Raw genomic sequence first — 15,348 nt, 5'->3', positions numbered from 1 at the left:
AGGTCAGGGGATGGGGCTGTTTCTTGGGTAAGGGGTGGGTCAGCTGAAGCATTCTGATACCCAGACAAGGACCTCAGGAAGGCAGAGGTCCAACCTTATGTGTTTTTTGGCGGGGGGTGGAAGTGGGGGTGGGGGGTGAGGCAGACATATTAGCAAGAATGAATCCCAGACCCTCTTGGGATGGGGGTTCCTGTAGCACAAGGGACACCTGGACAAGACTAAGACCAAATAGGATGTGAACGGTAACGCCAGCTGGTCTTCACTCCAGTGGTCCTTGCCTTTCCTGGAGATGCTGAGCGAGGAGCAGAGCAGGACAGAGAGGAGCACTCTCAGCATGCTGGGCAGCAGGGAATCCTGTCGAAGCTCCTCAGGCCTGAGTGATGAGAGGGAGGTCACAGACCTGGAGTCCAGGAGTGGACAAAGGTTCTTTCTTGGTGGCAGGGAAGGCCCAGCCCCGTATCCTTGAGCTCTGGTTTCATCTTCTGTGAAACAAGGAAGGACTGTCACTGTAAGAGCCAAAGTTAACCTGTACGCTCCATTTGCCCAAGCCTGAGATGACTTCCTGAAATGATGGGAGCTGAAGTTCTTGGGAAATAACAAGCCCCACATCTTCACTCTTCTAAACAAGTTTGTTTGAACCAACTACACTGGATGTGATTGGCCACATGCAGGTGGGCAGTACATAGGCAGGAAATATGTCAGGCTGTATGCTTGCCCCTGATTGGACCTGGTGGGAAATGCAGTGAATTATGGGCTTTACCTTTTAAAACTCCTGCAAAACATGACATGTGGCCAGTCTCTGGGAACCTGGAGGTGGAGCTGACCAGAATCCATCTTCCTGAACAGTATTTTATTAAATTTTGCTTTTAATTTGACTCAAAATTGTGGAACTGTTTTTTTCTCTCGTGAATTTCAGGATTAACATCTCCTCCATGCTACCCTGATTGGGCATGATGTTCTGGGCCAATGAGAGACTGGCAGTAGCAGGGGACACCAAGTGGACCATTGGGCATATTGTGCATGATAACCCCTGATGCCCTTGTCCTAGGCCACTAAATGACCACCCCTGAGGGCCCTGGGCTTCGGATGGGTGACTGAGAGATGGCCTGGCAGTCTAAGCCCTGGCCCTGGGGCATGGCTTTTGTGGTGGTCACTGAACCTTTTCTTTGACGGCAGATCTAACCACAAGGTGGCACTCACTCATTTTCTGTTTGTGGGCTTGTGTTTGATATTTTGGTTTTGGATGATGGGATGGGACCCAGGACCTCAACGTGAGTACTGGCTGCATAAGTGTGTTATCACTAAGCTACACCCCCAGCCCTTCTGAAATTTTAATTCCTAACACCCCAGCATGCACATGGATTCTTGTCACGTTGCTGAGCAAATAGAAGGGTGACAGTCCTCACAAGTCACCAGGCTGGTGCTAAGGGCGTGCTGTTTCCTTCTCTGCCATTTTACAACATCTTGCAACTACCCTGCCTCCTCCTGCCTGAGAGGGGCGGGCTAGGATTCCAAGACCAAACAGAGGTCCTCGTTCAGTGACCCTGATGGCAGCCAGCCTCCAGTGGTGGACAGCATCGCCACCGTGACCTTCAGTGGGTCCTCCGTCCTCTCAGAGCTTTGGGCAGGGGAGAAGAGCAGGCAGAAGTGGTGCTTGGATTTTGTTTTTGTCAGAGCTCCATGAACTCAGTGTGCGCAAAGATGTGTCTGTGAGGCATGGCCACCTTCAGGGACCCACAGTCTGGGAGTCTCCTGAGAATGGGCCCTTGGGCTTGGCATGTGAATGGCTTTCCAAGAATGCCCCTTGGCCAATATATGCTCCACCCCTAGCTGGATCCCGAGTGCCCCAGCCCAGTCAAAGTGATAAGGATGCAGAACAGTGACTTCAGTTCTCTATAGCAGAACAAGGCTCCTTCTCATCTCTCCTGGGACCTGTCAGCACCTTGGCATTAGGCTGGCTGCTCCTAGTGAGGAGAGGGCTGGCTCCTCTGCCCTCTAGCCAGGGCTGACAAGGAGACCAGATCAGGTGGCCCCAAGGTGACCCAGTCTCCTGCAGATCTGGCTCAGAAACTCTGTAGCAAGAAACACTGTCCACTTGGTCATTCATGGCCTCCAGGATGGGAGTCGCATGACACACCTCTTCTCGAAGTCCCCAGGAAGGGCTGGCCTGTGTGCTGTTTAGTCTGCTTCCTCCTCAGGAAGGAGACACCGAGTGAGCCTGGCCTCAACTTCATGATCACCTTAACCCTAAGTCTGGCCTCCACTCCAGGTCTGCTGGGACAGATGAGGTTCTTTTTAGAGGCCTGATATCGGCAGCTCTCTCCACCTCTTGACTTCGCTCACTACCAAGTGTAGCCCTGTGGTCAGAATCCCTCACAGGAGCCAGGCCACCTGGGTTCAAATCCTGACTTGACTCCTGGCTAACTGTCCACTTAGTGAGGTGATTTGACTTGGCCATGGTTGGGCTTCCCTATCTGTGACATGGGTTGCTATGAGAACTCAATGAGTCCATTTGTAAAGTGCTTCCAACAGACAGCCTGTTGTACCACACGCTCTGTATGTGAAGCTCTTCTGTATCACGTCTGCCTCACTGGCCCCTGCGGGGTGGGATGCAGTGGAGAGCAGGGGACACAAGGCTTTATAAAGAGGCATTTTATCTAAAACCCTTGACATGTGGGATCTGTGAAGCTCTTAATGGCCACACAAGGTAGGAACTCTCTTTCACCCCCATGTATGTTGGACTGATGAGGAAACAGACCTCATCATGGAAAGGGGCCAATGCAAGGTCACTACTGCTGTGGAGAAATGACCCAGCCCTTAATCCTAGAGCTTTTCCTTTGACTTCACTGTCTTCTGGCCCAGGCTTGTAGGCACCACAGACCCTCAGTCCAGTCTGCACACGGGCCTGCGTGGTCTGGAGTCGGAGGCTGAGCAATGCTGACCACTCTAGCAGATACCTTCCACCACACTTAAGACTCATTACTCACACTGCGAATCCTGAAGGTCAGGTTGGGGTCGGGGATCTATTCTATCCTGTCACTAAAGGACATAGAGCTCCTCCTTCTGGTGACCTTGCTTCCATAAGCACAGAGGTTTGGATGGGTTAAGAGGTGAGACGGTCTGCTGCATCTCAATCCTGCCCCTGACCTGCATCTCAATCCTGCCCCTGACCAGGGTATGTAATGTATGTTTGCCAAGTTGAAAATCTCTCCATCTGGGAGCTAGGCCCCTAATTTTGCCTGGAAAAGGAAATGAAGTAAGTAGTCACCAAAAAAAAAAAAAAAAAAAAAAAAAAAAAAAAAAAAAAAAGATCCCCTGAGTGGTGTCTTATAGCAAATAAGATTCTCTGGATAAAGAAAAGGGGAAGGACACGTGCAAAGACTCATCAGGTAAAGACCTGGAATTAGGAGCCAGTGTGGCAGGATTATGGAGTACAAGGTAGAAGACAGGTAAAGTGGAGAGATTGGAGAGGGAACCAGATCTGGAATTAGAATGTTCTTGTTATGGTCTGAGTATGGCTCATGTACTGTGGACTGTAGACAGACTTTTATTTTGGGGTCACCAGCTCACAAAATAATAACATGGAGACTTATTATTAATTATGAAAGCTCAGTCATAGCTTAGGCTTGTTTCTAACTAGCTCTTATAACTTAAATTAACTCATATTTTTAAAATCTACATTCTTCCACATGCTCATTACCTCATCTCCATTATTCCCATTCTGGTTATTCCACATCTGGCTGATGACTCTGCCTTCTTCCCAGAGTTTTCTCTGTCTCGAAGTCCCTGCTATACCTCCTGCCTAGCTATTGGCCCTTTAGCTTTTTATTAAACCAGTCACAGTGACACATCTTCACACAGTGTAAAGGAATATTCCGTAAGAGTGGACTTGGTTGCTAGCTGTTGGACTTTGGGGAAGTGACTGGATCATACAGGCTCCCATTTCATGACTGGATTCATCCGTGGCGTGGTTGAGAGTGACAGAGAGGATACCAGGCAAGGTTTGGTTGTGGAAACAGGTTACCAGAGGCATCTTCTGAAGGATGGCCCTTTGTCCTTCCACTGTCTTTCCCTGCTTCTTGGGCATCGTGAGGTGGACTGCTCTGCCTCCACCTCATGCTCCCTGCTGCGATCTTCTGCCTCACTCTCTCCTGAAACAACAGAACCAACCAACCATGGATGCGAATCTCTGAAACCACAAGCCAAATGAACCCTTCCTCCTTTTGAGTTCACTCAGGTATTTGTCACAGTGATGCATGTCTTACTAAGAGTTCTTGTTCCTCTGTCTCTGCCTCGGGCCCTCTCCCCAGGATCCCAACACCTTCTGTCCTTGTAAGCACTGATATTCAGAACATGTTAGCCCAGACTCATCCGATCTGACCTTTATAACCACCTGCCAATGTGGGAAGGGCTATAGATAATTTAGTCTCCATTATTTTAATTTTCTGATTATTGCTGATTTATTTTTAAAATTTATCTCTTGTTTATTTAACTTGCTAAAGTCATCTGTAGTAGATTTTTTCGTATTTGCTTTGATGGTATTTTTTATTTCTTATTTTTAGTTCCTTTCCACACCATATTGCATTGGCTAGGATCTCTAATAAAACATCAATAAGCCAGGCAGTGATGGTGTACAGCATTAATTCCAGCTTGGGAGGCAGAGGCAGGTGGATCTCGGTGAGTTCAAGGCCAGCCTGGTCTACAGAGTGAGTTCCAGGATAGGCAGGATTACACCCAGAAACCCTGTCTCAAAAAACAAAAAAACAGCAACAACAACAACAAAAACATCAATATTAGCAAATAGCCTTCACTCACTTTTTCTCATCTCTTGGGATTTTTTTTTTTAGCATTTTACCTTTAATTATAACATTTATTATTATTCCATTCTTTTTGTGGATATCCAATTTGATTTCTTTTAAACATATTTTATTTGTCCGTTTTTTGAGACAGGGCCTCACTATGTAGAACAGGCTAGCCTTGAACTCATAGAGATTCATCTGCCTCAGTATCCCAAGCACTGGGATTAAAGGTATGCGCCACCATGACTGGATAAAGTATATACGTTTAAATCAAATTAAGTTTCCTTTTATTCATGTTTTCTAACATTTTAAAAAATTCATCAACTACTATTATATTTTGATTAAATGTTTCCTCCATACGTATGATTTTATGGATTTTTTTCTACTTATTATGTTGTTGGGCTGTTTTATCAGTGATTCTTTGTTTTGTTTTGTTTTTTCAAGACAGGGTTTTACTATGTGGCTCTGGCTGTCTTGGAACTCACATTGTAGATCAGGCTGGCCTTGAACTTATAGAGATCCACCTGCCTCTACCTCCTGAGTGCTGATATTAGTGGTTCTTGATTGAGGGTAAATCTTGCTCCTAAGAGCATATTGGCAATGTCTGGGGACCCTTATGATGGACTCAGTTATGGGTGACTGTTGTAGAATATTAATTTAAGATGTGTTAGGTTTGATTATGCTGTGGAATATTTGTTTAATGATGCAAAGATGTGTTACATTTGTTTGAATAAAATTAACCTAGAGTCAGCAGGCTGAGTCAGCAACTAGCTGACAGGAAGTGGTAGGGAGGAACCATGTGTAGCTAGGGTTCTTAAGTAGGGACTGAGCAGAGGGACGCCCTCATTTTTGGGCAGACATGAGCTAGGAGAGGAGGTTAGCTACTTGCTATTCAGCCTCTGTGAGCGAGCAGGATTGCACCACAACCTTTGAATCCTGAGTTCTATAGAGAGATGGGGATCTAGGTAAAGTTCCCTTTAGCGACGGTGATAGAGCGGAGCCGGAGCCTGAGGGCACAGAATTGTACCCAGCTGTGGCCTGTGTTGCCCAATCTCTACTGGGAGCTGCGGAGCTGCAACTGCCGATTAGGACAGCAGTTGACAAAGGGGGAGCTACTGACTTCAGTGAAAAACACCAGGTGACTGTGTGCTGCTGGCATCTGTGGACAGACACCATGGTGCTGCTAACCTTACAGTGCACAGAACTGCGCTCTACAGCAAAATTGTCAACAGTGCCTGAGATTAGAACCCCTGGTTTCTTTTTTAAAGTGTTTTCCGCCCCCCTCTGGGACAGAATTTCTGGCTATCCAGAAACTCTATATGTAGACCAGGCTGGCGTTGAACTCACAGATATCCTCCTGCCTCTGCCTCCTTAGTGCTGGATTAACTTGCCATCATACCCAAGCAAGTTTCTTTTCTTTTTCTTTCTTTCTTTTTTTTTTTAAAGCATACAATTTTTCTAAAACTTAATGGACTTCAACATGACATTTTCACACATGCTTATCATGTACTTTTGTGAGAGCCTAAGTTACGTTTTAAGCTTTAATTACTATGCCTAAGAGATCTAAGAAACAAAAATGCCTCTGATCTGCAAGCCCTTTGCCCAAGAACAGACAGTTAGTTTGCCGGGCGGTGGTGGTACACACCTTTAATCCCAGCACTCGGGAAGCAGAGCCAGGCGGATCTCTGTGAGTTCGAGGCCAGCCTGGTCTACAAAGCGAGATCCAGGACAGGCACCAAAACTACACAGAGAAACCCTGTCTTGGAAAAACAAACAAATAAACAAAACAAAACAAAACAAAAAAAAAAGAGTTAAAAGAACAAACAGTTCCTGAAATGCGGGAAGGCTATTGTTTATGGAGATAACAAGTCACATTTTTTTTCCACTCCCCTAAACAAGTTTGTTTGACCCATCTGTACCAGATGTACTTGACCACATGTGGGTGGGAGATTCACAGGCGGGAAACACATCAGGATGTATACTTGCCCCTGATTGGATATAGGCTGGAGGTACAGAATATATGCTTGCCCCTGATTGGACCTGATGGGAAATGCAATGGATTATGGATTTTCCTTCTTAAGCTGCTGTAAATTGTGACTTGGAACCATTTCCCAGGAACCTGGGTATGAACCTGGCCAGAACCCATCCACCTGGCCAGTATTTAATTAAAACTTGCTTCAAATTTGGCTTTAAACTGTGGTAGTGGTCTTGTTCTCAATTGGTGGGATTAACACTTTGATCGTATTTATCCCCAAGGCATCCATTGCTCCCTCCTCTACTTCCTGCTGGTCCCTCCCTCTTCCCTAATGTCTCCCTTCCATTCCACTTTCATGTCTGTGTCCGTGTCTGTCTGTCTGTCTGTGCACGTATATAGATAGTCTTCATATGAGAAGGTTATACTTTTCCTTTTGAGTCTGCTCATTTTACCCAATTGTGATCTCCAGTTGCAATTTTTCTTCCAAATTTCATAGTGTTCTTCTGAGTGTCAGAACAAAACTCCATTGTATGTAGAGCTATGTCTTCATCCATTTGTCTGCTGATGGAAACTTCTAGACTGATGCCTTGACTTGGAGGTTGGTAATAGTGCTACCTGTGTGGGTGGCCCCGTGGTGAGGTGAGTTAGAGCCCATTAGACTGTCCTTGGAGGGGTTTAGCTGGGTCATACAGTGGATCTGTTTTTAAGTTTTCTTTGAGGAGCCTCCACACTGATTTCTACAGTGACTGTATTAATATATATTCCCACTAGCAGTGTACACGGCCTCTCTCTTCCTGCATGTCCTCAAGAGCATTTGGTGTTGTTTGTTTCCTTAGTGAGAGCCATTCTGACTAGAACAAGATTTAATAATGTCGAGGATTTCCCCAAATATTTATATATCTGTCAGTTTAGAGTTGGCAATTATTTTTCCCTAGTCTGGCTCTCTCTCTTCCTCTCTCTCCCTCCCTCCTTCCTCCCTCCCTCCTTTCTTTTCTTCTCCCTCTTTGTTCTCATCTCCCATAGCCCAGATGGGCCTTGCGTTCACTACACAGCTGAAGTTAACCTTGAACTCCAGATCCTCCCCTCTGCCTCGAGTGCTGGGATTACAGACATGACCACCACACCCAGCTTGCAGGCTGCTTCCTCGCTCCTCCCTGTGCCGTGGAAAGCAGCAAGAGCAGAGGAAGCTGAATTTACTTTTATAGCAAAGCCCCTCCCATCATAACAAAGCCATTCTCGTGATAAACGCCCGCCATCCATCATGATGGTGCCTCGTGACGTCATCTTCTAGGAAAGCCCCATCCCTCAAAACCATCCTGGTGGTAATTGCGTTTCCGCACGAGTTTTGGAAGAAGACGTCAAACCACAAGGGAGTGGCCCTCAGCAGTCATTTACTTGCTATATGATCTCACTACTTGGCCTCAAGTGACTGGTCCAGGGGTGGGCACCTCATTCAAGTGATTATCCTTGGGATTACCTTTTAGAACCCAGGGTGTTAGCTGCTACTGGGAGAGAGTTAGACAAAGCCAGGAAATAATACAGCTTAGGAGTGCTCAGAGGACAAGGTTGCAGTCTTAGGTTTCTATTGTTGTGATAAACATCATGACCAAAAGCAACTTTGGGGGAAAGGGTTTAGAAATAAAGCTGAAACGCTTACAGTGTATAGTCTATCATGAGGGAAGTCAGGACAGGAACCTGAGGGCAGGAACTCAGCAGGGGCCGTGGAGGATGGCCGATTACAGGCTTACTCTCCTGGCTTGCTCAGCCTGCTTTTTTTTTTTTTACATGCCAGGACCACTTGCCCAGGAAAGGCACCACATGTAGTGTGTGGGCCCTCCCACATCAGTCACCAATCAAGGAGATGCTCCACAGGCTTGCCTATAGGCCAACCTGATGGAGGCATTTTCTCAATTGAACTTCTCTCTTACGTTGGTGATTATAGTTTGCATAAAGTTGACAAAAACCAACCAAACAGTTGCCCATACTGTTGGTTGTTTGCGGCACTCTTACCCTGCGAGGAAACGTCACGAAACACGACAGAATCCACTAACAAGAGTTTTATGTGCACAGGCCTGTGGAAAGACACATGAGTAAAGAAGGAGCTGTGTAGCGGTAATGCCCGCATTACCAATACCCGTTCACCATGTCCGAGCGAAGGGCTGCGGATTAAAAAATAGAGACAAGAGACAGTGAGTCATTCGTACGTTTGGATGTCGAATGCCGTTTATTGAAAGAGGGAAGAAACCTTAAATACGTACAGGCTTACAGCACAAATGGAGGAACCCCCGGAGGGCAGAAGTTCGCTGTCAATGGTCTACATTCCAGACTCAATGTTCTATATTCTTGCATCTAAGTAGTTAACGCCCAAAATGCAGGATACACAAACAAGGAACTTCCCTCAAGCATTCAGAAGGGTGGATACCGGCAGGGACACAAGGAACTTCCCTCAAGCATTCAGAAGGGTGGATACCGGCAGGGAATCCGAATAGGGAGGACATCTGATCAAGGTCAAGCAAGCAAGGCTGCAGCCACTCCCAGTCGGGGGCCAGGGCCCATGGCGCCCACAGAGCTGGGAATCATGGCGCCGGCTTATAAAGGCTGGGCCACGCCTGCGCACACAGGCCCATGTGGCTATTCCACGCATGCACGTAGATCACATGGTTGCACTGTGCACTTTGCGCAACCACGCAAAGCCAATGGGTCCTGGTCACACGAGACGTTTTGACCCGGAAATGACTAGGCGGAGGTGACTAGGTTCTACTGGGCATGTGCAACCATGCCCAACCATGGGGGCGTGTTGTGAATCCATATCACATACCCTGGAGAAAACTGGTGTAAATCAGGAGATAATTAACTCAGTACTTCATGGTAAATAGAAAGAAAATCTCTAGTGCAGGCGGGGGGTGGGGGGGTGAGGGTGGGAGGTTGGGGGGGGTGGAGGTGTGGTAGAATGCTCGTTATGGTTCAAGCATAAAATGTCTCCCTCAGGCTTGTGTGTGGAAGACGTGGTCCCTAGTTGGTGGTGGTATTCTGAGAGATGCTAGATGTTTTGATTAGTGGGGGAAACAGTTACTGGGGGCATGCCCTTGGGAGCTTCCCTACTCCTTCCCTGTCTTTCTCTGCTTCCTGTCTGCCATAAGGTAAGCCGCTTGCTCCACCCTCCTCCTCATCCACCACGCTCCTGCCTTTTCATGGGCCTGAAAAAAAAAAAAATGGAGCCAGCAGCCCATGGACCGACTCTTCTTAACTCATGAGCCAGAGTAAATCCTTCCTCCCTTTAAATGGTTCCTCTCAGGTATTCGTCACAAAAGTCTGATGTCACACCTGACCGAGCGTGGGGGGAGCCCTGGGTACTGATTCCAGTGCTGGAAAAACAGGTGAGAATTCTGATGGTGTTTGAGTGAAGGTCCCCAGACCTTCGTCTTTCTCCCTTGGATCGGTCCTGGAGGTTGTACAACATCCTACCATTAAGCTTGTTTGGGCATAACTTTAATCCAATTGGGTCCCAGACAAGGGACAGGATCTTCAGCAGGGAGACGACACCCGAGGGATGCAGCTGTAGTGAGGTGAGCTGAGAACACGGGGTTAGCAGGTTACCATGGTCTCAGGGTTGGCGGAGGTGAAGAGGCATGGAGAGAGCCAGGGGGTATGGGGCTGGAGAGGGGAGGGGTAGATGTGGAAGACCTTCGAGGCCAGATCAGTAGACGTGGTTGTTGGATAGAGGGAAAGGGTGAGGGAAGGGAGGGCGAAGGAAGCGAGGGAGTCCTCTCCTTTGTTGAACACAGGGAGAAGGAAGCCAGGCTTTTCTGGCTGTGCGTACCTCTCTCCACCTGTTCTCTTTAGAAGACCAGACCAGACAAGTGATAATGACCTGTGTCTGACGGACAAGGAGAGGCTCCCGGGGGTGTCAGATTCCGGGTGACAGCAGAAGAGGGACAAAGGGGGTAGTGAGGGGACAGCAGGCCACCCAGCAGGAGCTATCAAAGCTGGCAGGGGAGGAAGACAGAGATCAGCCCCGGGCCAGCTGTGCTGGGAAGAAGGCGTAGAGCTCAGGGCAGGTTACAGTTTCATCCTGGTTGGTGTAGCTGAAAGAGCAGCTAGGTAGGAATTAAAAGTAGCAGATAAGGGCTGAGAAGATAGTTCACTTGGCAAAGTGCCTGCTGTACAAGTATGGGGACCAGAGTTTGACCCCCTAGAACCCAGGATAAAAAAAAAAAAAGCTGGGTATGGTGACACGTGAGTATAACCCCAGAACTGGGGAGATGGAGACAAGGGGATCCCTGAAGCTTGCTGGCCAGTGCAGCCTATTGCGTGAGGTGAGACCAATGAGAGGCCCTGTCTCAGAAGACAAAGTGATGGCTCCTGAGGAGTGACACCCCAGGCAGACTGCTGGGCCCCACATGTGTGTGCACACATATGCACATGTACCTGCACTCACGTGTACCCACACACAGACACAAACAAACTTCCGGTAGCCTGTTATGACTCGGTTGTCATTGTCTGAATAGCTATGACTTGCAGGAGAAGGGTCACTAGTGGAATGGCTAGGGTTAGCTGCCAACTTGACAGAATTTAGAATCACTTGGGAGATGGGCCTCTGGGCACAATTGTGAAGGGTTATCTTGACTAGGTTAATGATATGGGAAGATTCTCCTTAGGTATGGGTGGGGCTCTTCTCTGGCCAGGGATCTTGGACAGGGGAAAACAGGGGAAAGGAGCTGAGCATTCATGGCTCTCTGTTCCTGATTGTGGATACAATATGACCAATTGCTTCAGGATCCTGGTCACCTTGGCTCCCCCACCATGACAGACAGAGCCCACATAAATCCTTTCTCCCCTAGGGTACTTTTGTCTAGATGTTTTATCATAGCAACAGGAAAATAAAGACAACTGCCTAATGCAAAACCTGCCTGGTGAGTGGCCGTGTGCATCGGGGGCAACATTTCAGTTATCAGAGTCCATGTGAGTGCGTGGGGTGTGTACCAGGCAGTCCTATTCTGAGCCTTGTCCCCATGGGTCAGGCTACATTGTTCAGTGTGCTGGACATTATCACTGGCAACTTCCTCACACTGTGAGTGAAAATAAAGGAAATTTGAAGCCAGTGAACATGGATGGAGTGAGGTTGGAGTGAACGCATGCTGTCAGCTGTGGCCAAGCTGGGAAGACAAACCAAGGTGGTCACAGGAAGTGTGGGCATGCCACAGATGCATCTGTGTAGACATGTCCAGAGTAGAGCAGCGCAGCTTCAGGCCATCTGCATGCAGGCTTGTTTCTCTCCTTGCTGCTTGGGCGGCTTGACGTCACACAGTGGGCCATGCTCACTTCCTGAGTCTTGCGGGTCAAGAAGGCGGGACACCCACGGGGTGGGCTACTTACAGCCTCCGGCTCCTCTTCCCCACATCTTGCTCAGGTAGGCAGCAGCTACCCTGCTAATTGGGATGGATTTCAGACTGGTTTGTGTCTGTTTATTATAGAGTGCTAAATGACACCTGTACTCAGTACACATTTAATATATCTCATTTCTGTATAACATACAAGACATGTTTCCTGGAAAAAATAGATTATGTAGTCAATATTGTACCGTATCACTTTGTATGGATAACATCCAATGAGGCAAGCCCTTAAGATTAGGTGGCCCTTGTGTACTTTGTATTTTGCTGAAAATTCATAGTAGTTTGTTAAGTAGATGCTTGTGGGTATTTTAGTGACAACTATAGAAGTTGTCACTTTGTGATTGTGCTTTTTAGATGGTTTGTGGTTAAAATACTATTTTTTCTTCTTAGAATATGAATTCTGGCTGGCCGAGTTTTCTTCAGCTGACCGGGCAGCTACAATAATTAAGCAGCCTTCAGTTGTTTCAGAGAAAAATCTAGAAGCTTCCAGAGTAAGGGAAAGAAGCAAATACAGCAGCAGGTCTTGAGTTAAATGACCTCAGGGACCAGGAGCAGTGGCGAGCTGGTGGAGCTGTGGTCCCACCCTCGCCCAGGATGAGGGGTGATCAGCAAGCAGATGGCACCCCATGGATCGCCTGTGTCCCCTATCAGGGCTCCATTATGCCTCTTCTGTAACTAACTGGCCCAAATATCCCAGTCATCTGTGGGGGAACTGGAGCCATAGTGGGGAAAGACTTGGCTGGTAGACTAATGGTAGAGTTGGGAGGAAAACTGAAGCACTCGGGCTTGCCACAGCTTTAATTACCATCAACCCAGGCCTCACTTCACCGCTGAAGATTGTCCAGGAAGCCCAGCAGGCCATCCTGAGTGGCGGTTGCTGTGCTAGGGCCTGGTGCTGGGTGGGAGGAGGTTTGGGGTGCAGATGCCTGACCCAGGCAGACAGAGCAGTTTAGTGGAATGGAGGAGTGCCCCAGGGTCTTGTACTCAGTTGCTTGTAGGCAGGTTGGGGTGTGGGAGGAGGGTGGTGGGTACAGGGCCAGGAGCTAATGCAGAATATGGGGCTTTTCAGAAGACATGGGGTCAGAAAGCAGGTAGCAATCCCAGACAGCCTCTACTACCTGCAAAAAGAGCCCCAACTCTGAACAAAATTTGGGTTTCTATTAGATACCCATGGGAACTTGTAGATTAATAAGCCTAACTCACAAGAGAGGGAAAGAAGAGAGAAAGAAAGAGGGTGGACCCTGGGCTAGTGTCTCAAAACTTCAAGGATCCCTGTAGGTGGCGTTTTCCCATCCTGGGAGCCGCTACCAAATAACCACACAGAGGCTTATATTAATTATAAATGCTCAGCCATAGCTCAATAGTAACTAGCTTTTACATTTTAAGTTAACCCATATTCCTTATTTACCCTCTGTCATACGACTGTACCTTTATTAGCATGGCACGTTCATCTCCTGCTCCCTCTGTATCTGCTGGTGACTCCTCAGACTCTGCCCTTTCTCATCCCATCATTCTCAGTTTGGCTTTCCCGCCTAACTTTATCCTGTTCAGCTATTGGCCTGTCAGTTTGTTTATTAAACTAATCATAGTGGCATATATTCACACAGTGTACAGAAGGATTCTTCCACAGCAGATCCCTAATCTTTACAGACGGAAAACAAGCTCAGAGGGGCAGAGAACTGGTCAATACCACATGTTGTAGTCATGGCCCAAACTCACCCCTGCCACCCCTGTTCCTCCCACCAACTCCACTCAGTATGTTGAGGACACTGGCTGCCACCTTTCTCAGTCCACCTAGATTCTCTGCAAACAGAGGGGGCCCTGTGCAGATTCCTGACCAATCCAGGCGTCCTCTGTAGCCAAGGCTTCCACCAGCTCTTCATGGGGCTACCATCAATCCTGCATCTCCTCCTGGCTCAGGTCTGCTGGGAATCTTGTCTTGGGACTTCACAGAACAGAGGCCCAGAATAAGCAGTAACCTGGCTTGGCCATAAGCTGTGTTCCCAGGAAGCTGCAACCTTGAAAAATTTAATTCCTTTCTTACTCAAGGGCTTTGCTTTCCTTTTTAGACCATGAACTCAGGGCACCAGTTCCTTGCTTCTCTGTGAATAGGCAGAATTCCAGGAATTGGTGTGGCCACCAGAGGCGACCAGTCGTGGAACTTATGGGGAAGGGCATGTCCCTTTTTAGCTCCAAAAGTCCGAGAAGTTCATCCCGGCTCCAAGTCTGATTCAACTAACACAACAGACATCTGGAGACTTCCTGAAACTTCACATCACGTACACAGGCTCACTCTTCCCACGTGAAGCACTGAGCACCCGTGCACAGAAGCCTCTACTACAGGGCGGAACTTACCCAACACAAATGAAATCCTTGCTCTCGGGATACTCACATGTCAGGCAGGGGGTGGTGGTCCCGGAACGACGTTATGTCTTCCAAAGGCAGGAGGGAGCAGAGCTTCTGTGTGGGTGGGTCTGGGTTTAAACCTGATCCCACATGGATGATCCTGGGTAGCTGTTTTGACTTCTCTGGGCCTCAGCTCTCAACCAGTTGAATAGAGAGTTAACTGTGTAATCCTACAAGTCCACTCCTACCCAGGTCATACACCCAAGTGATGGGAGAATGGGGCCACACAAAAACTCGGGCATGAACGTCAACAGCAGCAGCGTTCAGGCTCACAAAAGGTAGAGGCAACCCCGTGTTGATCAACTAATGAGGTGAACTGTGTTTTCATACGGCCTTAAGATGGTAGGTATTCAGCAGTAAGAGCAAGCCATGTCCTAATACATGGTGAAACATGAATGGACCTGGCAAACATAATACGTGAAGGAAGCTGGACATAAAGACCCCCTGCCTTATCTGTTACAGTTTATAGGAGATGTCTGGACCAGGGAAATCTGCAGAAGCAGAAGACTGAGTAGTAGCTCTGGAGAATGGAGGAACTCAGCCACAATGCTGAGTGACATGGGATTTCTTTCTAGGGGCAATTGGTTATAGTGATGGCTGCACAGCTCTGAATGTATCAAATGCCATTTAATTGTGGTGGCATACACTTTAGGTGGATGAGTTTTATGCTGTGTGACTCACACCTCAATAAAGCTGTAGAAGGAACTCCTTCCATGCAGGACCAAGGCTCCTGCGATCTAAGAATATAATGAAGGTAACAACGTCTAGCATCTGG

General features: G+C 47.8%; 1 protein-coding gene across 1 annotated transcript in view; it reads left to right on the top strand.

The window, feature by feature from the left end:
- The window catches only part of Tmem61 (transmembrane protein 61), a 47,269-nt gene that overhangs the window by 16,743 nt on the left and 15,178 nt on the right, over positions 1-15,348 (top strand). The gene's annotated exons all lie outside the window — the stretch shown is intronic.

Source organism: Peromyscus maniculatus, chromosome 2, assembly GCF_049852395.1.
Source record: "Peromyscus maniculatus bairdii isolate BWxNUB_F1_BW_parent chromosome 2, HU_Pman_BW_mat_3.1, whole genome shotgun sequence".
Classification (NCBI taxonomy): domain Eukaryota; kingdom Metazoa; phylum Chordata; class Mammalia; order Rodentia; family Cricetidae; genus Peromyscus; species Peromyscus maniculatus.
The sequence above is the reverse complement of the archived record's forward strand: the minus strand, read 5'-3'. Positions and strand labels throughout refer to the sequence as shown.